At 36.0% G+C, this 27,088-nt stretch overlaps 1 protein-coding gene across 10 annotated transcripts in view; it reads right to left on the minus strand.

Annotated features, from left to right (window-relative positions):
* The window catches only part of TET2 (tet methylcytosine dioxygenase 2), a 136,135-nt gene that overhangs the window by 90,297 nt on the left and 18,750 nt on the right, over positions 1–27,088 (minus strand). Inside the window, exon 2 of one of the 10 annotated variants that reach the window (XM_063611119.1) lies at positions 19,040–19,152. The exons of 8 other annotated variants lie outside the window; for them this stretch is intronic. The gene's annotated coding sequence lies outside the window, so the exon portion shown is untranslated. Of the gene's footprint in view, positions 1–19,039; positions 19,635–27,088 lie in introns of those variants that run through there. One more of the 10 variants, XM_055296840.2, reaches the window with a different exon arrangement.

Here is a 27,088-nt window from a genome sequence, read left to right on the forward strand (position 1 = left end):
CAAAAAGGAACAGGGTATATACACCTGATATAAAGAGTTTAAAAGGTTTTAGATACCTATAATTGGATATTTCCATTACACTGTGGCTGTAAAAAAACTTAGAGGATCTTTCTCAAAGCAATGACGCTCTCAGATGTACCATAATACAATTCTAATGTCTGTAGAACACTTTGCAATGCCCAAAGCATCTTTAGTCTTCACATCTTCACTGCAATAATCAATGAGGCTTAAGAGCCAGTGGCTTATATTACTTCATCTGTTGAATCCAGTGGTTCACAGTGTGGCTTACAAGAGCATCACCTAGGTAAGAAGCTGAGGATTTTGCTCAGAGATTCTGACTTGTTGAGCTAAGAGGAAACTTTATTCTCCAGGTGACTTTAAGATGAAGTCAGGATTGAGAATCATTAAGTCCCTGTACTTCATGAGATGTGGCACTAACTAAGCTCATAAATAGCAAGCATTCATTCAGTATATGCCATGTCAAGGTAATGTGCTAAGTGCTGTGGAAAAGGTAAAACATTATAACATGTGGTCTGTGTGCTCAAGGGTTTTAATTTAGCTGGAGAGATTGGACATATACTTTAAAAGGACCACCTAATAAGATACCTACTTTAAAAACATAACCCAAGTAAGACTTAACTGGTCAAAGATGTAGTAAAAATATTGGGTGCTACAAATAAGTGGAGAAGACATGCACTGATATAAGGGAGTAGGTTAAAAACATGAGAGAAATCCACTGAGTTCCAAGGGCAGACAGAAAAGAGGAATGGGGAGAAAGCATTGTTTTGAGGCAAAGATACAGCTGCAGCAAATTGGAGGAGATTAAAAAGCTCTCTCTGAAGAGTGTCTACAAAGGAGCACAAGAAGACTTTGGAAAGACCGATTTGAAACAGAATCTAAAGAGTTTTGATAAAATGGCTAAAGGAGTTGGTCCATTGTCCTGAATATATGGAAACAGTATTGGAATATCCTGAAATAGTATCTGGAATAGTATCGGAAGCTGTTGAAGCTCAGGTTCCAGGGGTTCTTGGTAAATGCCAGACACTATGCTAGATGCACTACATATGTTACCTCTTTTAACACTCAAAAAAATCTGGTGAGATCATTATTATTATCATTATCATCATTATTATTATTCCCATTTCACAGAGTAAGAAGGGAGGTCTCTTAATTTTTTCTCAAAGTCACATGCCTAGAAATAGTAAGCTGAGACTGGGACATGTTGCTTCTTTAGAAACATGGCATCATAAAAGCCATACGTTAAGATTTAAGGGGTGTTTTGAGATATAATTCACATACCATAAAATACATCCTCATAAAGTATATGAGTCAGTGGGTTTTAGTATATTAAAAAAACTTATGCCACTGTCACCTATCATTACTATCAAATTCTACAATATTTTCATCACTCTGTCCCCCTCCCCCCAAAAAACGCAGTACCCATTAGGAGCCAGTTTTCATTCATTCCTCCCCTGGGCCTTGGTGACCACTAATCAACTTTCAGTCTCTATGTGTTTTCCTATTTTGAACAACTTTATATATATATATAAAACCATACAAAATTTGGCCTTTTATGTCTGGTTTCTTTCACTTAGTGTAATGTTTTTAAGGTGCATCTGTGTTGTAGCATGTGTCTGTACTTTATTCCTTTGTATGACTAATACTCTACTGTTTTGATATACCATATTTCCTTTAGCTATCAATGATGAACTTTTGGGTTACTTCCACTTTTAGCCTCATAAGTAATGCTTCTTTGGATATTCATTTCAAACTTTTTAATTGTGATAAAATATATGTAACAAAGTTTGCCATTCAAACCATATTTAAGTATACTATTCTGTGGCACTAAGTACATTCACATTGCTGTGCAACCATCACTGCCACCCATCTCCAGAACTTTTTCATCTTCCTAAACAGAAATTCTATACTCATTAAACAATAACTTCCCATTTGCTCCTCCTCCAGCCCCTGGCAATCATTATTCTACTGTATGCCTCTATGAATTTGACTATTCTAAGTACCTCATATAAGTGGAATCTTATAATATTTTTCCTTGTGTGATTGGCTTATTCCACTTAGCATAATGTATACAAGATCCATCCATTTCCTAGCATGAGTCAGAATTTTCTTCCTCTTTAAGGTTGAATAATAGTCCATTGTATGTCTATACCACATTCTGTTTATCCATTCATCCATCTATAGGCATTTGGGTTGCTTCTACCTTTAGGCTATTGTGAATAATGCTGCAACAAACATGGATATACAATGTTCATAAGTTTTTGTATGGGCATATGTTTTCAATTCTCTTGAGAGTGGAATCCCTAAGAGTGAAACTACTGGGTCTTATGGTAATTCCATGCTTAATCTTTTGATGAACTGCCAAACTGTTTTGCAAAGTGGCTGCACCTTTTTACATTCCACTAGCAATGTGTCAGGGTTCCAATTTTTCCACATCCTCACTAACACCTGTTACTGTATGTTTTAAAAATTATATCCATCCCAGTGAGTGTGAAGTGGTAGAAGATTTAGATGTTATAAATAATCATATGCAAGATATTGGCTTATTGCAATACTCAAGTATAAGCAATAGTTGGAATGAGAGGGTGGCAGAATAAATGAAATAAAATGATCAAACAGAAATATTACTGATAAAGAAATGAATGGCATTTAGTAACATTTTAAATGTAAGGAGAAAAAAGAAATTCAATTATAGTGATAAAGCTTTTGAGTTTGGTTGTCTGGAAGAATAATGCTATTAATCAGATAAATAGATAATTCTAGAAAGGAATCTGAAATGACAAAATAAATTCTTAACATGATGCATTTGAAAAAACTTATGTATTCCAAATAAATATTCATCAGGCAGGTGAAGTACAGGAGGTCAGGGTTGGAGTCAATAGGCTATTTCATTTTTCTTTTTAAAGAAATAATCAAAGAAACATTATTAAGATTAGAAGAGGGTTATTGCCTGTATATGATTACACTCTTAAATTTGAGTTCAGCAACTGACAAACCAAACATTGAGGAAGGCAGAGGAGTTTTTACCTTCTGTTTTCTGTTTGAAATAGTAAAACAAAACTTAAAAGGTAAAAAATATATCTTTATTAAGCTTCATAGAACTTATTTTTATCAGAATTTGAGTTGGTATCACATTTTTAACTATAACAAGGTGGTGCTCGTGGTTACTGGAATGGTGTGAGCAGTTCTAGGGGGATTTCCCCCTCTGAGCTGGCACAAGATTGGGAGTCCTAGAGGACATGAGTGTCACTATCAGCAGTTATCTGGTTGGCTGGGAATCAAGCTGGCAAACTATCAAGGAGAAACCATGAATTCTAGTTTTATATGCCCAAAACAGTCCCCTTTAGTAAAAAGAGGTGATCCCCAACAAATAGAATAGTCTCTTGCTAGAATATAGTTCCTCAGTAGCCAATAATTCTGGCTTTGTTCAGCTTTGGAAAGTCTCCAATATGATAATATTCAGGAATAAATACAGTGATGACTCACAGGCTTATATACATGTTTTGAAAGAGAAGCTTAATGATGCTATTTTGGATCATGAAGCCAGGCCGCGGTGGCTCATACCTGCAATCCCAGCACTTTGGGAGGCCAAGGTGGGTGGATCACTTGAGGTCAGGAGTTTGAGACCTGCCTAGACAACATGATGAAACCCCGTCTCTACCAAAAATATAAAAATTAGCCAGCTATGGTGGTGCAAGCCTGTAGTCCCAGCTACTTGGGAGGCTGAGGCAGAAGAATCGCTTGAACCCAGGAGGCTGAGGTTGCAATGAAATGAGATCACACCACTGCACTCCAGCCTGGGAGACAGAGTGAGACTCCATCTCAAAAAAAAAAAAAAAAAAAAAAATTCTCAAAGAAAATGCAAAATACAGACAGCTTATACATTGAGTTTTCCTTCTGCCATGATATATTGAGAGTTATAAAAAAAGTCACTTAGAAGATAAAACAGAACAAACATATGAAAGGTACTGCTGAAGACAAAGGTTAAGATAAGGGCCATGAAGAGGGTTAAAGAAAAATCTAAGCCGATGAGCACATTTAAATGTTCTCATTCCCACACACATATCTACTGTTGTTTTTGTTTTTTTGTTTGTTTGTTTTCTTGAGACAGGGTCTTGCTCTGCCACCCAGGCTCAAGTGCAGTGGCACAATCTCGGCTCACTGCAGCATTATCTCCTAGACTCAAGCTATCCTTCCATCTCAGTCTCCCAAGTGGCTAGGACTACAGGCATGTACCACCACACCCAGCACATTTTTTGTTTATTTTTTTGTAGAGATGAGGTCTCACTATGTTGCCCAGGCAGGTCTCAAACTCCTAAGCTCAAGTGATCCACCTGCATCAGCCTTCCAAAGTGCTGAGATTACAGGTGTGAGCCACCACGCCCAGCCATATCTACATTTTTAATTGAATAAAATACACTTCACCATCAAAGTTGCAATCATTTTGAGCATAATATCATTCCTAAACATATTTTCCTTTGTTCCCTAAATTGAAGCCTATTCTATTTTATCTTTGTAAACTATTCACTGTTTTATTTTTTATTTTTTAGAGACAGTCTCGCTCTGTAGCCCAGGCTGGAGTGCAGTGGTGCGATCGTGGCTCACTGCAAGCTCCGCCTCCCCGGTTCATGCCATTCGCCTGCCTCAGCCTCCTGAGTAGCTGGGATTACAGGCACATGCCCCCACGCCCGGCTAATTTTTGTATTTTTAGTAGAGACGGGATTTCACCATGTTAGCCAGGATGGTCTTGATCTCCTGACCTCATGATCTGCCTGCCTCGGCCTCTGAAAGTGCTGGGATTACAAGCATGAGCCACTGTGCCCAGTCTCACTGTGTTTTAAAAAGGTATTATCTAAACTTTATCTGCAATATTTTCCAAATAGATTTAGAAAAAAAAGACAATAAAAATAGCTAAAATTACTGAATGGATTCTAAGTCATCTAATTTTCAAAATACTATCAGTTGTTTACCTTAGCACACCCTTTGTGGGTGGCAGGGCCTCCAGAGCCTGTGCTCTTATTCAACAGGCTTCATGGCCTCCACAAGCTTGTAGGAGATTCAATGAAACACTTCATTTTGGTGAAAGGTAAATAATTCTACATTTCAAAGCCTAGAAACAGACAAGTTTTCTTTCAAAAAATGAAGGAAAAAAAACCTCTTCTCTAAAAACCAGTCACTTTACCTATAAACATGAATATATCATTACGAGCTAGGCACCTTATATAAGAATCCTCCATTTGGTGTTTAAATGCATTTTCCTTTCAAGAGATAGATCTGCCATTGATCAAACATCATCAAACACTTCTGTTACAAAAAAGGGACTTTGTTTATCACGCTGAATTTAGTCCTTCCCTTCCCTTTGTGATATTAGTACACCTTCATGGCATGTTTCTTCAAAGCCCCAGTAATAGATGTTTCCTTCCTGTTGAAATGCTGCCTTGGCTGCTTCTCTGCTTGATGTGATTCTCCTCCAGGTTTAAATGGGGTCAGACTGGAGTTCACTAAACACCACGTTACTCACCTCAGCAGGATATGCCCACAAAGTGTTTCTCCTATGCTTATACACATGTGTATGCACATAAATACACACACACATACACACCTCTCTGCAAGTAAATGATCCCAACTGTACAGTGCCTAAAGGGAAGTGCTATTTCAGAATGTCAGCTACTTGGCAGTGATGGCTATTCTATTAATGCTTTAAAACACCACTACGGTAGTCAAAGTTTTAAGAAGAAAATTAAAGACTTTAAATGTATTCACTTCCTGCTCCTCCTAACATAGACAAAGTGGTGACTCCCAGTGAAGAACTCAGTAAGTGTTTGCAGAACAAATTCCATGAAGATAAAAACAAGTATACACCATATGAGGTTGTTTCTAATCAACAGTCTTTATGTAACTACAATTGCCAAACAAGGCTGAAATATCAACCACCAGTTATAAACAATTTAACATAGTATTTCCATTACACAAAGTGATTATTTAAGAACCAAACACTGGAACATGAGAGGTACAGGTATAAATTCACAAGGCATTGTGTATATATTATCAGATCAATTTATATAGTTTCCAAAACTAAGAAGTTATGAGGGAATATTTTTTAAAATAATAGGTATTTTTAAAAACCAAGATGGAAAACATTTCAGAAGAAAATACCCTATAGGCCGGGCGCGGTGGCTCACGCTTGTAATCCCAGCACTTTGGGAGGCCGAGGCGGGCGGATCACAAGGTCAGGAGATCGAGACCACGGTGAAACCCCGTCGCTACTAAAAATACAAAAAAATTAGCCGGGCGTGGTGGCGGGCGCCTGTAGTCCCAGCTACTCGGAGAGGCTGAGACAGGAGAATGGCGTGAACCCGGGAGGCGGAGCTTGCAGTGAGCCGAGACTGCGCCACTGCACTCCAGCCTGGGTGACAGAGCGAGACTCCGTCTCCAAAAAAAAAAAAAAAAAAAAAAAGAAAATACCCTATAAACATCACGCAGAAAACGCAAAAAAAATTCTGCATCCGAAACACAAACTTTTCATGACATTCTGAAACTTGCTAATACTTGACCTCACTGGTCACAGACTGGGCCAATGAAGGGTGTACTCAAAATCTTAACTTTGAAAAGCCTCTTAAGGGTATGGTTTATTTTTCATCCACTAAAATAGAAAATATAATTCTCTACAATAGACTTACCATTCCCAACATCTAGGCATTTTAGAGATCTCCGCTAGACATTTCAAGTAGTACAGGAGAAGAAAGGAGTGAAAGGGGAAGAAAGGGGCAAAGAAAGGTAACTTGCATTGATTTCGATGCTTTATTAGTCATTTTCTTTTTCTTCACACAAGGAACTTTAGGTATTGGTGATTGTATCTGCGTGGCTGACTGCAGGACAATAATTCTATCGGGAGCTAGGTTTTTAGCTGAATCTCAGAATATCTCTCCCGTAACTTCCACAAACCCACAGGCAAACTAAGGGGGTAGGCTGTAGAAGAGATAACAAAGTATAAATTAATCTCGGGTTCTAATTCTGACTCTAATCCTCCATAAATTCATGATCTTGAGCTGATCACTCAAGGAGACTGAGGACTAGAGAGCCTATAAGATGTTAAATTGTATTATTTCTGTTCCAACCCAGCTTTAAGGTTTTATTATTCCATGATTTAGATACTAACGAATTTGAGATAAAAAATATATATAGGAAAAAGTTATTGAAATGAATAGGTATAAAAACACAAGCAAAATTATATTAATGGAATTATTCTAAGTCTACTTGTGTGATATTAAGTTTATAAAAGGATATCCCTTACATTGTAATATATAACTGTAATTGATAGGCACAATACTTATTATTGATTCCAAAGCAATTTCTACAATATATATTCTATTCCTTATATTTAGTAATTTAATATTACAAAATGATGTAATGGTTTCTTGGGAGTAATGAGTCTACTACCATGGTTCTCTTAGACTGAACTGCTAATTGCATCCATTTAAAACAGCCACAGATTGAGGATCAATAAACTGGTAGACTTTAAGTGCTTTTTAAAAACTGCTTCCAATCTATAACATTAACCCAGATATTTTTAAAAGGATTTTATTTTTCTTATTTTGGGGGGATAAGTATTAGATATACATTAACCCTACCTTATAATTTCTTGAAAATGGATGGAAAGAATGAATTTTTAAATCACTTATGTTATAAATTATTTATAGCCCAAATATCTTCATCTAAGGATGCTTTAAGTCATATGACCTATATGAGCTAAAGTTTAAAGACATTACATTAATATCATCAATATAAACATCAAAGGATCAATTATAAAAATTCTAATGCTTAATGGGATGGCAAACTACAAAATAAAATTTTACACTATAGGATAAAACTGCTGACATTTGATCAGTCACTATTTTAAAAAAATATTCCTTCAGTAACAATATTCTGTAATTTTCATTCTAAAAATTGAAACAAGGAAATTTTTATCTAACTTATTTCTAATAGAAAGGCAAATAAAAAAATACTTTTTTAAAGATTTCAAAACATAGGAAAACTCTGCAGTTATGTTTACCTGGTTTGTTAAAAACAAACTATGCATTCTGCAAAATTGCAAGTGTCTACTTTTATCATAAGGTAATCTTAAAAGTAGTTTAGTAAACATCAAGTTACAACAAACAGATGTCTCCCTTGCCACACAGGAGTGATAATCAAAGTATTTAATAACTCATATGTCCAGGCATGGGACATAGTGCTGGAGGAGGATCCTAGAGGAAGCTACATGCCATTTATTATTCTAGCTGCAGGATGGTGGGTAGACCCAGGGAGTAATGGGGAAGGAGCTATAGTGGCTTAGGGTAGCAGAATTACTAGCTACCTTGGAAATCTTTCAGTAACCATTAGCACAGCCACACTCATGTGCACCTGCTGCCTATCAGCTCTGGTTGTTTGCATGATTCTTAAATAAGGGATAAAAAAGTATTAAGCAACTGTTACAAGTCTTTGCAAATCTACCATTTGTCATTGGAAAAAAATGTAACTATTAACTTTGGTTGTAGCCAGAGAACAAATGATAGGGAAAATTTGATAAAAGAAATAAAAATTTAAAGATGCAATATTTAAAAATGTTTTCAAATTATACATAAAATTACATAAAATATTTTCATAATATTAAAATTATATAAAAATGAAAGTATGAGGTTGAACCTTCAAGTAATAACCAAGATAATAGAATTTAAATACACTTCTCCCTAAATAAAGAAACTAGTATAAAAAGCTATCAATTCAATCATACTTAAGGTTGGAGGGTAATATAAGTGAATCAGATATCCAAATGAGTATTTTTATAACAAATTGTGACATAGTATTTTTCATCAAAGTAACTGTCATTATCACATTAAACTGGATTTTCACATCTTCAATTTCCTTGAAGGGGCTACACTATTGCTACTACAAGTTGATTGCCTATGAATAAGCATATCATAATGCTCAAGAAATAGCAGCATAAGTAAAAAATATTTGGGGCAATGTTACAGATGTAGGAGATTGTACAGAATTACACGTTTTTAAAAAGTTTTAAACCATTTTTTATTTGCTAGATTTTCTAAGTGAAATATCTGAATCTAAAGAAAGCAGGAATTTGTTGTTGTTGATTGTCCTGTGTTAAAAGGGATTAAAGTCGCTTAGCAACCTCTGTGTTGTAGAAACCAAGATAAAAGAAGAGCTGGCTGTCTATCACCAGCTCTTCTAAGATGGAAGAGTGCAAGTAAATAGAAAAGCACTATTTCTGCAATGGTGCTTTGACATACATTCTTCATCACATGAGAAAATAAAAATCATCAAGAAATTCCCAGGAAAAGGAAAATCCTCAAAAAGCATATTGTGACTAAATGGAGAATTTACAAACCACTACCATACAGATGCACACAAAGACAAACACACACAATAACAAAAGACATGGCCAAGGAGTATATAGATCGTAGCTGAGAAAGGGAGACTGCATAGTAGAAACTTTGTTACAAAGGATTTAAAATATTCTAGATAGAAATATAAATGAGCATAAGAGTGATGATTTATAGAATCAGAGACTATTTTTAAACTTGGTTTTATAGAGGCAAAGAAGGAATGAAGATTAAACTAGAACAGTACATAATTAGGAAAGGTAACTTCACATGGAGGGATAAATTTGAGGATTTGGGTTAAAAGAAAGATAAAAGGGCCAGATGCAGTGGCTGACGCCTGTAATTCCAGCACTTTCGGAGGCTGTGGTGGATGGATCACCTGAGGTCAGGAGTTTGAGACCAGTCTGGCCAACATCGTCCTGTCTCTATTAAAAATACAAAATTAGCCAGGTGTGGTGGCACGTGCCTGTAATTCCAGCTACTCGGCAGGCTGAGGCAGGAGAATCGCTTGAACTCAGGAGGTGGAGATTGCAGTGAGCCAAGATCGTGTTTCTGCACCCCAGCCTGGGCAACAGAGTGAGACTGTCTCCAAGAAAAAAAAAATGATAAAATGGCAATATCAATTAGAACTTGAAATACTGTTTGTGACCATGGAGATCATGGAGAATATTTACATTTTAGAAAGGTTTTTAAGTGTCATGAGATTCTAAATGCAGTAAATAAGCTCTGAAATAAACATAATTTTGCTTCCTAGTAAAACAAAAAAAGATAAAACTTAAAAGAACTCAATAATTATAGAACACAATTGTATATATTTTATCTATCTACAACAGCCGAGAAGCACAGGCATGTAATAATTTGTATTTTCCTCCATGGATTAATGACAGAGATTTTGGAATATGAGGAAGTATTTTTAGATTAGGAATGAATCAAATCACCATTTTAATGTTATCACTGAGCAAAGTGGAGTTTGGCAAAAAGAAGCCACTGACTCTGCGTTTAGAGAAGCTTATCTGAAAAGTCCTTTATGCCAAGTTGACTCAGGTTCATAGAAATCAATACTGAAAGTCTTGTCATTGATTTTGGATGAGAAACTAAGTGAAGGCTGGAACATCTAATTCCTTTACACTTGAAGATGTGAAAGTGTCATTTCTATGATAGGTCAACAGCCAGCTGACCAGAAAGGCATAACTACTGTAACCTCCAAGAAAAAAAACAGTGAAAGAAGGGAGACAAATGAACAACCCTTAGTAGGCACATCTTATTTCAGCTCAGTAGTCATTAAAAACCAGATACTCTGCATGCTAGAAAAACTTTCCTCTTGGGCATGACAAGTAATACTCAAGAACCTAATAGTGGGATAAACTTAATCATGCCTCACTAGGAATGCAGCTGCTTTAGAGGATCTCACTGTAGATAGTCTTCCAGTGGGATGTCAATCTTCCCTCCAACATGTGCCACTGAAATGACTTAATACTCTAGGTTTATGCCAGGTCAGGGTACACAGGTCACCTAGAGAGCCATGAATGAAGTCATGCGTTATCAGAAAGCAGGTCAGAGGTGACACAAATCATCTAAGTGTAACAGCTGACTACAAATTACTTTCTATTATAAGCACTCATTTCCCAAATGAAGAGGATATTTTTCATTTTTTGAGGATAGATGGCGAAAAAAATCCTCACATAAAATCAAACAAGATTTTTTATCTCGAATACTTTGAGAAAAAGGATGGAGTCTGTCTGTAGGCACATGAATTTGCCTTGTAGGCTTTGCAGTATCGTTGGCATTGAAAGAAGGCAACTGAATTATGCCCATGGACACTCATGGATATCCCCCATCACCTCCCCTATTTCTTTTAATGAAAGATTTGTGTTGATTCTTCATTGCAAACAAGGTTGTGGGTCAATTAAGGAGGAGACAATGTTATTTTTCCTAACCCCAAATTGGAAAATGGAGGTCAAAAAGACGACTTGAAATGAAACACTATAAAACCCCATAAAAGAAAAGACATACTTTTATCACTGATACGGTTAGGCTTTGCGTCCCCACTCAAATCTCATCTTGAATTATAATCCCCATAATCTCCATAATACCCATGTGTCAAGGCAGAGACCAGATGGAAGTAATTGGATCATGGGGGCTGTTTCCCCCATGCTGTTCTCATCATAGTGAGTGCGTTCTCATGAGATCTGATGGTTTTATAAGTGTTTTATAAGTTGCTTCTGCATTCATTTCTCCTTCCTGCCACCTTGTGAAGTCAGCTTCTGCCATGACTGTTAAGTTTCCTGAGACCTCCCCAGCCATGCTAAACTGTGAGTCAATTAAATCTCTTTCCTTTATAAATTACTCAGTCTCAGGCAGTACTTTATAACAGTATGAAAATGAACTGATACATTCAACTAGTTTATTTTCTTTTTATTAACATTTTTTCAGATTGCCTAAATTTTTTAACATTAATAAACTTTACAGTAAAATTGATTCACAGTAAAACAGTACAAAGTTCCCATATACCCCTGTCCCCACAGACCCACAACCTTCCCCCATTATCAACATCCCATACCAGAGTGGTATATTTGTTACAACTGATAAACCTACATTGACGCATTTTGATACCCAAAGCCCATAGTTTACATTAGGGTTCACTATTGGTGGTTACATTCTACGTGTTTGGACAAATGTATAATGACATGGATCCACCGCTGTAGTATTATATAGATTCATTTCACTGCTCTAAAAATTTGCCTATACATTCCTCCCTCCTCCTAAACCCTGGAAAACATTGCTCTTTTTACTGTCTCCATAATTTTGGCTTTTCTGGAATGTCATATAGTTGGAATCATACAGTATTTAGCCTTTTCAGATTAGCTTCTTTCACTTTATAATATGCATTTAAGTTTCATCCATGTCTTTTTATGATGTGATAGCTCATTTCTTAGTGCTGAATAATATTCTTACATCTGGATGTACCACAGTTTATCCACTCACATATTAAAGGATATCTTGATTGCACCCAAGTTTTGACAACTATGTAAAGCTGTTAAACAATGTGTGCAGGTTTTTATGTGGACATAAGTTTTGTTTGTTTGTTTGTTTTTGCTTTTTTTCTGAGATGGAGTTTTGCTTTGTCACTCAGGCTGGAGTGCAGTGGCACGATCTCAGCTCCCTGCAACCTCCACCTCCTGAGTTCAAGTGATTCTCCTGCCTCAGCCTCCCTAGTAGCTGAGATTACAGGTGCACACTGCCACACCCAGCTACTTTTTTATATTTTTAGTAGAGATGGGGTTTCACCATGGTGGCCAGGCTGCTCTTGAACTCCTGACCTCAAATGATCCACCTGCCTTGGCCTCCCAAAGTGCTGCAATTACAGGCGTGAGCTACTGTGCCTGGCCAGGACATAAGTTTTCAAGTCCATACCAAGGAGTGCTATTGCTGAATCATATGGTAAGAGTATGTTTATTTTGTAAGAAACTGCCAAATTGTCTTCCAAAGTGACTACATCATTTTAAATTCTTACCAGCAATGAATGAAGGTTCCCTGTTGCTTCACATTCTCACCAGCACTTGGTTTCATGAGTGTTCTGACTTCGGCCATTCTAACAGGTATGTAGCGGTATCTCATTGTTGTTTTAATTTCCAATACCCTAATGACTATGATGTTTAACATCTTTTCATATGCTTTCTTGACACTTGTGTATCTTCTTTGGTGAGGTGTCTGTTCAGGTTTTTAGCCCATTTTTTAAGTTGAGTTGTTCATTTTCAAACTGTTGAGTTGCAAGAGTTGTTTGCATATTGTGGACAATAGTCCTTTATGTGAAGTATCTTTTGCAAATAATTTTTCCATCTATGGCTTGTCTTCTCATACTCTTAAATTGTCTTTCACAGAGCAGAAGTTTTAAATTTTAGTTAAGTCCAGCTTCTCAATCATTTCCTTCATGTATCATGCCTTTGGAGCTGTTTCTAAAAAATGTCACTGCCATACCAAAGTCATCTAGGTTTTTTCCTGTGTTATCTTCTGGGAGTTTTATAGTTCTGCATTTTACATTTAGGTCTATGATTCAAGTTAATTTTTGCAAAGGGTATAAGATCTGTGTTTACACTCATTTTGGATTTAAAAACTTTTGTTGTTGTATGTTAATGTCTAGTTTTTCCAGCATTATTTGTTGAAAAGACCAGCTTTGCTCCATTGTATTGCCTTTTCTCCCTTGTCAAAGATTATTTGATTATATTTAGATGGGCTTGTTTGGGCTCTTTATTCTATTCCATTGGTCTATTTGAATATTCTTTCACCAGTACCCACTACATTGATTATCTGAGCTTTATAGTAAGCTTTAAAGCCAGGTAGTGTCAGTCCTCTGACTTTGTTGTTCTCCTCAAATACTGAGTTGGCTATTCTGCTCTTTTGCCTCTCCATATAAACTTTAGAATCCTTTTGTTGATATCCATAAAATATCGTGCTGTGTTTTTTAATGGTATTGCACTGAATCTATAGATCAAGTTGGGAAGAACTGACATCTTGACAATATTGAGCCTTCCTATCCATGAACATGTAACATCTCTTCATTATTTAGTTCACTGGTATTTTTCATTACACTTTTGTAGTTCTCTTCATATAGATCATGTATATATTCTGTTAGATTTATACAAAAGTATTTCATTTCTTGGGGTGCTAATGTAAATGGTAATGTGTTTTTAATTCAAATTACACTTGTTTATTGCTGGTATATAGGAAAGTGATTGGCTTTCTTTATATTAAGTTTGTATTCTGTAACCTTACAATAATCACTTATTAGTTCCAGTTGTTTTTTTTTTTCTGATCCTTTGGATGTTCTATATAAACAACTGTCATCTGTGAACAAAGACAGTTTGATTTCTTCCTCCGGAATCTGTATGCTTTTCATTTTCTTTCCTTTGTCTTATTGCATTAGGTAGCACTTCCAGTAGGAAACAAAGTGGTAAGAGGAGACACCTTTGTCTTGTTCTTGATCTTAGCAGGAAAGCTTTGAGTTTCTAAAAATTAAGTATGATGTAAGCTATAGGTTTTTTGTGTATTTTCTTTATCAAGTTGGGAAATACTACTATATCCCTAATTTTATTTTCCATATGTGGATCTGAGTTTCTAACCTATATCATTTTATCTCTCTCTAAAGAACTTTAAACATTTTTTGCAAGAGTGGTCCACTGGCAACAAATTCCTGAAATTTTTGTTTCTTTCAGACAGTCTTTATTTCTTAACTTCTGAAGGATAATTTTGCAAGGTCCAGAATTGTACACTGCTGGATTTTTCTTTCAACATCTTAAATGTCTCACTCTACTCTCTTATTTGCATGGTTTATGAGGATACGTCAGATAAAATTCTTATTTTTGCTCCTCTATAGGTGTTTTTTCCTTCTGGATTCTTCCAATTTTTTCTAATCTTTGATTTTCTGAAGTTTGAATATAATATGCCCATGAGTAGTTTTGGGACATTTATCCTGCTTGGTGTTCTCTGAGCTTTCTGGAGAAGTAGTTTGGTGTCTGACATTAATTGGGGGAGATTTTCACAACTATTGCTTCAAATATTGCATCTAATCCTTTCTTTTTCTAGTATGCCCATTACATGTACATTATACCTTTTGTAGGTCTCCTGTAGTCTTGAATATTCTCTTGTTTTTTTCACAGTCTTTTTTCTCTTTGCATTTTAGTTTTGAAGTTCCTATTATCATATCCTTAACTTCAAAGATTTTTCCCTCGGCTATGTTCAATCTACTTATGAGCCTATCAAAGGCATTTTTAATCATTTCTGTACACTATGCTTGATACTGGACATTTCTCTTTGGTTCTTTCCTAAAATTTCCATCTCTATATTTACATTATTCAACTGTTCTTTTATGTCATTTTTTTAATCCCTCACCATATTAACCATAGTTTTTTATAAAGTTTCTGGTGTGATAATTCCAATGTCACTGACATATTTGACTTTGCTTTCTGATGCTTATTCAGTGTCTTCAAACTGCATTTCCTGCCTTTTAGCATGCTTTATAATTTTTTGGTTGAATGACAGACATGATATACTCAGTAAAAGAAACTGCTGCAAATAGGCTTTTAGTAATAAGATAGTAAAATGTGTGGGAAAGAGAAGCATTCTGTAGCCTTATGATTTGGTCTCCCTCTTTGGTGAAACTGTACCCATGGACTATGAACTTCACCAGTTTTCTCAGTTCCCCTAGGCTCCCTAACGTGGACAGGATGGTTTGAGTTGTCTAGAGGTATATATTTTCCTTTCCCTACGTGGAACGCTAAAAGGGGGCTGAACTTAGGTATTTCCCTTCCCTTTGGGAGGTTACGCTCTTATAAGATCCCAAAAGTTTAGGCTCTGGTAAAATAGTTTCACCTGAGGGCAGGCTTGAGTCCAACAAAATGCTCTGACATATTTCAAGATGGTTCCTTTTCTTCTCCCCTTAGGGAATTTTCTCCAGTATTCACTGTGAACACTCCTGGAGGTTAAACTCACAAAAGTACAGGCCCTTCCATAAGTGAGTCTTCCTGGAGTTTTTAACCCTCAGACTTGCCCACACTGAACAATTGCCCACACTAAGCAATTTTTCAATTATAGTTCACATTTTCCTACCTGGCACTGGTTCCCACAAAACTTTTCCTTGTAGGTTTTTGCCCCACTAAGTTGTGATTCTTTCTATCTACCTGTCTGCTTCTCTAATATTTGATGCAGTGGTTTGCCTTATAATCTCATTTTTCTGACATGTCTAAGAAGAGTCGTTAATTTTCCAATTTATTCAGCTTTTTACTTGTTGTTAGGGTGGAGTGGTGGCTTCTAAGGTCCTTACATGCCAGGCTGAAAACCAAAGTCTCGGTATTTTTTTTAAAGAGTTTTTTGTTTTGTTTTGTTTTTTACTTTTTAACCATACGTCATCCCACAAAAATATCGATCTTCTATTCCAAATAAATCTTAGGAAATACTAGTGGCAAGAAAATCTGTGATCATAGTCTACTTCTCAAAAACGGTTGCTTTGCAATGTACAAATACATTTCTTTAGAAGAATGCAGTGATAAAATATCTTTTAAGAGCTACCAAATAAGGGATAGGCTTATCAAATTCATACATGTATTTGCTCTTTTCTAACTCTGCCTGATACCCCTAAAATTTTATTTATATATGAACAGTATGGCTATAGAACAAATTGAGGCTTTGGGTAGAAATATAATTAGCATACTAAGTTCATGTTTCTAATTGTTTTGTTAATATATACGTTGATAGGGACCACTATGGTCCTTTGAAGTCATTGCTACCTACTCTTTTAAGAAATATATATACCATTTTTGCATGCATGGGTAAAATATATATTTCCTCACATATAACTACCTAAGTCAGTATTTTATTAAATTGAAGTCTTGAGGAAGTCTCAAGATTTTTCTCAACCAATATTAATCTCCATTAGATTATAATCTTGTTTATATGTCACTTTGTTAACAGGAATTCTAAGAATATGAGCCTAATTTTATAAATGTTTTAATTTACCATGTAATAAATATTTGAATAAATGGGTTCCTGGCCTGCATTTGCTGAGTAGTAGAGAAAACAAATCGGCAAACCCCTTTTTTCCTCATGTCATCACCTTTGCATTCTTGTAGCAAATCATGTCATTTTCAAAACTAGAATTTCTTTTCTTTTTTTTTTTTTTTTTTTTTTGAGACAGAGTCTTGCTCTGTCGCCCAGGCTGGAGTGCAGTGGCACAATCTCGGCTCACTGCAAGCTCTGCCTCCTGGGTTCACGCCATTCTCCTGCCTCAGCCTCTCCAAGTAGCTGGGACTACAGGCGCCCGCCACCACACCTGGCTAATTTTTTTGTATTTTTTAGTAGAGACGGGGTTTCACTGTGGTCTCGATCTCCTGACCTTGTGATCCGCCCGCCTTGGCCTCCCAAAGTGCTGGGATTACAAGCGTGAGCCACCGCGCCCAGCAAAACTAGAATTTATTTATTTCCTTTATTGACTAAAATGACTCATTCTTATCTGCAATTTTTTAGTAAGAGTGAGTCTTTTTTGTTTGTTTGAGAGAGAATCTCCCTCTTTTGCCCAGGCTGGAGTGCAGTGGTGCATTCTCGACTCACTGCAACCTCCACCTCCTGGGTTCAATTGATTCTCCTGCCTCAGCCTCCCAAGTAGCTGGCCTGGCTAGTTTTTTTTTTTTTTTTTTTTTTTTTTGTATTTTTAGTAGAGACGGGGTTTCACCATATTGGCCAGGCTGGTCTCAAACTCCTGAGCTCGTGATCCGCCCACCTCGGCCTCCCAAAGTGCTGGAATCACAGGCGTGAGCCACCACACCCAACCAAGATTGAGTTGGAACTTATCGTTTTGGTAACTGGCACACAGCAGATGGAAATTTTATGCACATTTTCCTCTTAGAAACTAAGGATAGGTAAACTTTTTATCCTTTGTGTTGGCATGCAAGAATAAATTTCCTCTTAAGAAGAAAATTTATATTGTTGAGAGGTCTGAGAAGCAGACGCTTTTTCATATTTTCTATTCTCTAAAGGGATATTTAAAATTTAGATTATAAAAATAAAACTAATTTGCTTTCTGCTCTGAAAAATAGTATCATTTTATAGTAAGAGAGTAGCAGCATAGCCAACTTGGAAAAAGCTGTTAATTGCCTGTATCAATTTCATTACCAAAAATATGTCATCTACTAGAATACTTCTGATGAATACTCTTTCCTCACTGAAAGATTTTCTTTTTAAGTTGCTTAAAGAGTTAATCAGTTAATCAGTTTCAAGTCGTAAGACCATTAGTATTCTCATTATATGACAAACATTACAGAAAGTATACAAACAATCTGCAGGAAACCTGGAATTCAACTTTCATAGTTCTGAAATGTTTCTCATAAACATACAGGCATTTGAATGGAACACTATTTTTTTCATTGAAAAAAAATAACAAGGTCACTTACAAAATGCAACGTAACAAATACCGTTGACCTTAAACAATACAGGTTTGAACTGCATGGATCTACTTATATGTGAATTTTCTTCCACTTCTGCCACCCCTGGAACAGCAAGACTAACCCATCCTTTTCCTCCTCTTCCTCAGCATACTCAAGGTGAGGACAACAAAGGATGAAGATCTTTATGATGATCTACTTCCATTTAATAAATAATAAATATATTTTCTTTACCTTATGATTTTCTTAACAGTTTCTTTTCTCTAGCTTAGTTTATTGTAAGAATATAGTACACAATACATATCATAGAAAATAAGTGTTAGTCAACTGTGTGTGTTATCAGCAGGGCTTCCAGTCAACAGCAGGCTATTAGTAGTTAAGTTTTTGGGGAGTCAAAAATTACATGTGAATTTTTGACAGTGCAGGGAGTTGGTGCTCTTAACCTCCATGTTATTCAAGGGTCAACTGTATTTATTTAAGGTCTGTGATGCGTTGTAAATAGACATACACACACGCACACACACACCCCTACTTTGCTGAGCTCAAAGTTCAGTGAAATTTCACAAAATGTTATCTTGCCCAGGTCTTTCATTTTATAGATGAAGAAACAGTAGGCTTTCTCCCCAGTAACACATGAAAAACCAAGGATATAATCTAAAGACAACCATAAATTTTTGCTATACCAAATATATACCAATTCTATCTTACCTGTCTGAGAAATGCATGCTATGGACATATGAAGGTGATGATAAGTCTTGGAAGATTAGGAAATAGGCTTCCAAAGCAGATAAAGGCAGGCATATGAAAATGAATAATGCAATCTGGAAGAAAGAGAATAGTCTGTTTCTGTAGGTTTACCCACAGCTATTTTAAAGATGTTGCTTCACCTTCTTCACCATCCCAGGTACTATATTGTACATTCCACTGTAAATGAGAAAACATTACACTCGCAGCAGGGACCAGCTTCCTTTATCAAGAGGCAGGTGTAGCTCAAGAGTTGCATCTTGGTAGCACCAATACAGAATTTAAGGATTACAGAAGGTATCTCAGTAAGTTACACTACTGGTTTGAAGAAAACAGTTTTGACCTCTAATTTTTTCTCTTATTCTAATCTTCCTGTCATTTTTTAAAGAACAAAAGATGAATAAGGAACTATTGGCTTGTGTTATCTTATTTGGTTATATGATTACATATTATTATGATCAATAACATATTAAAACTTATTAATCAATGCCTCTTTAATTTCAGAAAGTTGTCTATACGTGGAAGAAAAATAAAGAACTAACAATTTGCACTTCATTTCCTTAGCATGGAGTAGAGCATTAATCATTATCATTTTTTCATGCCACTAAATCTTTGCAATGAGAATTCTTTAATAGTATTGGTCTACATCCACTAGATAAACATTATAGGCTTATAATGTGCCAGGCACTGTGCTAGACACTGGAGATAACACTTTGAATAAAACAGAAATGGAACTCCCATCACGGAGCTCAGAAATAACACTAAAATTCTCCTGGATTTTGAGCCAGCAATAACAGCAGGAAGAAAACTGCACTCAAAACACTATGAATTTATTTCCGCCATTAAAAAAAAATGAATGAAGAAGGTATTTCAAATCCAGAAAAGATATTTTCTCATCATTATAGCAGATGTTAAATATACTGGAAATAGTGCAACTTCTCTTAGTGTAGAAGAAGGAGGAAGTTGGTAGACATACAACTGAAATAAAGGAAGCAGAAGGAAGAACACAGGCAGTGCTCATCTTGCAGGAGGCTTGAGCACCCTAAGTCTATTTATAAATCAGTTGTTCAAAACTAACAAGTAGTGTCACACATCATGTTTATATTTTGAGGTAGCCACAACAGCCTTTTAAATGCACAATGTAATTGAAACACTAGCATCGGAAAAGAGTACAGTTGCCAATATAAATGGAATTTTAGTGACCAATGTTTCCTTTGCTCCAGAAGCTCCTGGAAGATTGTCTCAGCTATTCCTCATGGATCCAAAAGCCTAATTTCACCTATAAATAATCAATGGATATTTTATCTATCTTCAATTTCCAATGAGGATAAATCAGCAGAGAAAAGACAACACTGGCAGCCTTAAAGAGAAAAGCAGTAAAAATAAGATTATTTCATTGCCATTTTTTTAAAGAGATGGGTTCTCACTGTGTTGACCAGGCTACAGTGCAGTAGCTATTCACAGGCACAATCATAGTGCACTACAGCCCCAAACTTTTGAGACTCAGGCAATCTTCCTGCCTCAGCCTTCAGAGTAGCTGGGACTATAGTCATTGCCATTTTAGAAACCATTTTCATTCACTGCAACTTTCACCAAATATTTATTGAGTGCTCACCATGTGCTAGCCACTGTTTGGTATGCTGACGCTACATGTCAGTGGCCCAAACAATGTTCCTCATCTCATAGAACTCACATCTACTGGGGAAAGCAGACAATAAAAATTTTTTAAGAAAAGCAGAAACACTTTGCCAAGGGTTGATAAACTATGCAATTCCCATCAAAATACCACCATCATTCTTCATAGAATTAGGAAAAACAATTCTAAAATTTATATGAAAACAAAAAAGAACCCACAGAGCCAAAGCAATACTAAGCACAAAGAACAAATTGGGCGGAATCACAGTACCTGACTTTATACTAGACATAGACAGGAAAACAGCATGGTACTGGTATAAAAATAGGTACAGAGACCAATGGAACAGGATGGAGAACCAAGAAAGAAACCCACATACTTATAGCCAACTGACCTTTGACAAAGCAAACAAAAACATAAATTAGTAGGGAAAGGACACCCTATTCAACAAATGGTGCTGGGATAGCTGGTAAGCCACATATAGAAGAATGAAACTAAATCCTCATCTCTCACCTTATATAAAAATCAACTCAAGATGGATCAAAAACTTAAGTCTACAACCTGAAACTATAAAAATTCTAGAAGATAACATCAGAAAAACCCTTCTAGACATTGGCTTAGGCAAAGACTTCATGACCAAGAACCCAAAAGCAAATGCAACAAAAACAAAGATAAATAGGTGAGACTTAATTAAACAAAAGAGCCTCTGCACAGCAATAGGAACAGTCAGCAGAGTAAACAGACAACCCACAGAGTGAGAGAAAATCTTCACAATCTATACATCCAGCAAAGGACTAATACTTAGAATCAACAAGGAACTCCAACAAATTAGCAAGGAAAAAACAAACAATCCTATCAAAAAGTGGGCTAAGGACATGAAAAGACAATTTTAAAAAGAAGATATACAAATGACCAACAAACATATGAAAAAAATGTTCAATATCACTAATGATCAGGGAAATGCAAATCAAAAACCACAATGCAATACTTTACTCCTGCAAGAATGGCAATAAAAAAAATCAAAAAATAGTAGATGTTGGTGTGGATATGGTGAACAGAGAACACTTCTACACTGCTGGTGGGAATGTAAACTAGTACAGCCACTATGGAAAACGGTGTGGAGATTCCTTAAATAACTAAAAGTACAACTACCATTTGATCCAGCAATCCCACTACTGGGTATCTACCCAGAGGAAAAAAGTCATTATATGAAAACGATACTTGCACACACATTTATAGCAGCACAATTTGCAATTGCAAAAATGTGGAACCAACCCAAATGCTTGTCAATCGGTGAGTGGATAAAGAAACTGTGGTATATTTATATGATGGAATACTACTCAGCCATAAAAAGGAATGATTTAATGGCATTTGCAGCGACCTGGATAAGACTGGAGACTATTATTCTAAGTGAAGTAACTCAGGAATGGAAAACCAAACATCATATGTTCTCACTCATAAGTGGGAGCTACGCTATGAGGATGCAAAGGCATAAGAATGATACAATGGACTCTGGGGACTCAGGGGAAAAGGGTGGGAAGGGGGTGAGGAATAAAAGACTACAAATAGGGTGAAGTGTATATTGCTGGGGTGATAGGTGCACCAAGATGTCACAAATCACCGCTAAAGAACTTACCCATGTAACTAAATACCACCTGTTCCCCAATAATCTATGGAAATAAAAAAAATAAAATTTAAAAGAAAGAGAGAAAGTAAAGCAAGGTCAAGAGTGACAGTTCTGTTAGATAGAATGGTTAGGTAATTTATCTCTAAAAAAGTAACACTCAAGGAGAGATTAGAAGCAAAGATAGAAACAATACCTGTGGCTCTCTGAAGGAAGGGTGCTCCAGGAAGAGGGAACAGCAAGTGCAAAGGCCTGGAGGAAAAAAGATGCTCTTCTTGTTGCCAGGACAGCAAGAAAACCAAGGAAATTAGAATAGAATGAGGGAGAATAGTGGCAAGAAATGGAATCAGAAACACAAATAGCAGCCAATTCACTTGAGGACTGGTGGGTCATGAAAAGGGCTTTGGCTTATATTCTGAGTGAAACAGAGACCCATTAATGGTTTTAAGCAGAGGAGAGGCATGACCTGACTTAATTTTTAAATGATCACTTGAAGTTTTGTTTGGGTAAAAACCCACAGTGAGGTAAGAAGAGGGAGCAAAGCTAGAAACAGAGAAACCCATGACAGGGAAACTGCACTTTTCAAAGTAACACATGAAGGTGGTTTGAATGGAGATGGAAATTGGTGAAATGGTGTGAAGTAGTCAGATCCTGAATATACTTTACAGGTAGAGTCAACAGAACATGTTGGAGGATCGGTTATTCCTTTTCTCTCTGTTGTTTCTAGTGTTTCTTTCATTCCTTAAAGCTAGGCAAGATTATGTCTTTATGGGTTTCACCTTTATTTTTAAAGGCTGTTAAGCAGTGGAAAATGATGACATTTAAATTTTATCTCCTTTTCTGTTACCTGTTATTGGATAGCAAGATAGGTAAAAGATATGAAGACGAGCAAAGAATCTCCAAGGGCCCAGAAATGAAAATAGTTACACCTTAGATCTGTATAGGATGAAGCGCTACTGCTAGGACTATTAGCACAGTCACTGACTATGCTTGGGCACTGTAATACTAAAGCATTATTATTGAGGGCTTAATAAACAACCATACACACCAAGTTCTGAAAATTAGTCATGAACTCTAGCACTGTTATTTTTATTTTTATTCATTTTTATTTTTTTATTATTTTTTTGTTTGTTTGTTTGAGACGGAGTCTCGCTCTGTCGCCCAGGCTGGAGTACAGTGGCACATTCTCGGCTCACTGCAAGCTCCGCCTCCCAGGTTCACGCCATTCTCCTGACTCAGCCTCTCCAAGTAGCTGGGACTACAGGCGCCCGCCACCATGCCCGGCTAATTTTTTGTATTTTTTAATAGAGACGGGGTTTCACCGTGGTCTCGATCTCCTGACCTCGTGATCCACCCGCCTCGGCCTCCCAAAGTGCTGGGATTACAAGCGTGAGCCACCGCGCCCGGCCTAGCACTGTTATTTTTAAAAGGGGGGCAAATAAAGTACATTGAAACTATTATATACATATTTTTTTTTTGTACATATACATGTATATAGATACACTACATGTGTATATACATACATACACACATATACATGTACATATATTACATGTATATGTAGCATATGTGTACACATATACACACGTATGTATATGTGTACACATATACGCACTTTTCTTAAGTGTAGTTGTATTGTTTTTAGATATAGTTAGGTAAAATTTAATCTTCTTTGTTTGCCTAATTTTCCCACAAAATTTAATACATTTTATACGATTTGAGCCACGAAATAGGCTATCATTAAAAAGAATCAATCAGAGAATAGAAAATGGACTTTTTGGAAATTAAATTTCAATTAACAAAAATATCAAAAGTTGAGAAAATAAAACATACAGAGATAAACAGATGAAAAATATATGATGGAATTTAATAAATAAGAAAAATCAGTTCACAAGTTCTAATGCACCATTAACATGAGTTTCATAAAGATAGGGTGAAAAAAAGAAGGAAGAAATAATCAAAGGTACAATGGAAGAAAAGTACCTTAAGCTAAATAAAGGCAGTTGTTTCCAGATTGTACAGAATCATCAAGTGCTGAGAAGAATACATTTTAACAGAGCCATATCTGGAGGAATTTCAGAAGTGAAAAGATAAAGATCCTAATAAACATATGAATAGGGAAAAAAGTTATCTAAAAAAGACAGAATCAGACTGGCATCAGATATCTATCTCATAAGCAATACTAGATGAAAGGTAACAATGTACCAATGTTTCCCAAGCTCTGAGAGAAAATTACTTTGAATTTATGGTTCTAATCACAATAATTTATGAATGTACTATGAGGAAAAATATAAGGCATTTTGGACATGTAAAGACTCAGCACAATATTTGTAAAAACCCCTGTTTTTTTTTTCTTTTTTTCTGTAAGAAGAAAAACAGTAGTAAAAAGAAAAATAATAATCAACTACAAAGACATGAGACTAAAGCAATAATAGACATAGCCAGGAGAAAAATGAGAAGAAACTCTAAATTAGAACAGAAAAATCAGACTTCGAGAAGAAAGTGTATTTCATTCATCAAATGGTAAAATTAAGAAATCTGAAAAAAACATTGTGATATGATGTAAATGTTTCTTCTGTCAACAAGAATAAAAAAATGCAATTAAAATTTTCAAGAAAAATTGAATGCTTACAGAAAAATCTAAGTCCAAATGTGAAAGAAACAAAAATGTGGCATAATTTTGAGGAACTGAAAGAATTTGGCAAAAGGGAATCCATTTTACCCTAATGCTTAAAGTAGCATCCTTAGAACAAGCTAAGTTTTAGTGTCACAGGATCACTTTTTCCTTTTCTACATTTTCAACCATACTGCTTGGTGTTACAGTGAATTTTATTTATTACAATCATGACATTGTAAATGATGTGTTTTCTTTTTCAATTAGCACTGAGAAATGAAGCACAAGAGAATTAACTATAGATGCAAACCAGAATATAAATATTATAAACTTAGCAATAGGAAGTAATGATATGGAATACAGGAGTTGACAGAAGGCAGGAAAAGAAAAGTAGCTGGAATTGAAGAATATTAACTTTCACATCTTACATAGTGGAGATTCAGAAAGGTATGGTCTGACACTGATAAATAATTTTTTAAAGCAATGCATTATTGTGGGTAAGAATAATAAAGGCATACTTATGATTGTAGTATTTAAAATAGTTTGGTTACCATGCTTCTATATATTTTCAAAAGTCACTGTGGAAATTAAGCAAACAATCAAACATTTCATTTTGTGTTCTGTATTTCCCTAAATGCAGACTTAGAAAGGTACTCAAGAGTATCCCAACTTATACATGGCAATAACCAGTAAGTGTTATTGAGGGTCTGCTATTCATTTGCTTGCATGATAATTATTGTGGGAAATTCAATAGATATACAAGATGTGATCCTAGTTCTCAAAGAAACTTCAATCTCAATGAAAGCAGTTTCTGACACATAAATAATGTATTTTTAAATCATTAACTATTTTAAGAGACACTCAAAAACATCTTTCACATGGGCCTAAAATCTCATGACACTGCCATGTAAGGAATTTCCATTCTCACAGGAAGCTCCTGATTAGCACACCAAGACAATTATGTTTTTTGTTTGTTTGTTTGTTTTGGGAGACAGTCTCCCTCTGTCACCCAGGCTAGAGTGCAATGGCACGATCTCAGCTCACTGCAACCTCTGCCTCCTGGGTTCAAGCGATTCTCGTGCCTCAGTCTCCTGAGTGGCTGGGATTACAGGTGCCCACCACCACGCCTGGCTAATTTTTGTATTTTTTGGTAGAGACAGGGTTTCTCTATCTTGGCCAGGTTGGTTTCAAACTCCTGACCTCAGGTGATCTGCCCGCCTTGGCCTCCCAAAGTGCTGGAATTACAGGTCTGAGCCAACACACCCAGCTATCATTTATCTTTAAGCAAGGTATGCCAAAATGTTGTCTCTTCTTCCTAAAAATATGATATAAAATAGAGGAAAAACAGTAATATCTATAGTCCTTAGTACTTTTTAAATCATGCCTGCTATCATTTAATATTTCTATGGACAAACTTGTATCTTTTCATTGTATGTAATAAAGACAATAAAGGATGATCGTGAAAGGATGGTACTATGAGCTCATAATTTATATCTTGATTGAAACAATAAAAGGGATGGAAGTAATCCTTCATTCTCTTCCCCCTTGAGCCAATCTTCAGAGGCTGTGCTGTTACACTTGTGTAATCTCCCTGTCAGGTCTCAATACTGAGAAAGCTATGCCAACTCTAGCACCTATTCAGGCAACTGGGAACTCACACCTTTTGAGCAGAGGCTGGAAGCATCCTGGGAAATTCCTCAACTCACCAGTCTATGAGTCCTATAATTTTCATCTCATTATGCTTTAAAAAAAAGATCAAAGTATTGATTATTTCCTATGAGCCTGTATATTCCAGAAGGGTAAAGATGATGGCTGTCTTCTTGCCTGATACATAGATGCTCAACACATGCTTGAAGAACAAACAAATATTTATTCAATCACTACAATTTTGCCAAGTAACATGCTGGATGTTTTATTTATGTTACTTCATCTGATCCTCTCAGTAATCCATGAGATAAGAATTATTAGTTGTTCTCATTTTACAGGTAGAGAAGCAGATTCACAAATGCTAAGGCAACCTGAATATGACATACACAGCTAATAAAAAGGAAAGTCAGGATTCTAAACTAGATCTTCCTACTGCATGATCTCACTTATATCTGGAATCTAAAGAAGTCAAACTCACGAAAGCAGAGAGTAACA

Source organism: Symphalangus syndactylus, chromosome 10 (assembly GCF_028878055.3).
Source record: "Symphalangus syndactylus isolate Jambi chromosome 10, NHGRI_mSymSyn1-v2.1_pri, whole genome shotgun sequence".
Taxonomy (NCBI): domain Eukaryota; kingdom Metazoa; phylum Chordata; class Mammalia; order Primates; family Hylobatidae; genus Symphalangus; species Symphalangus syndactylus.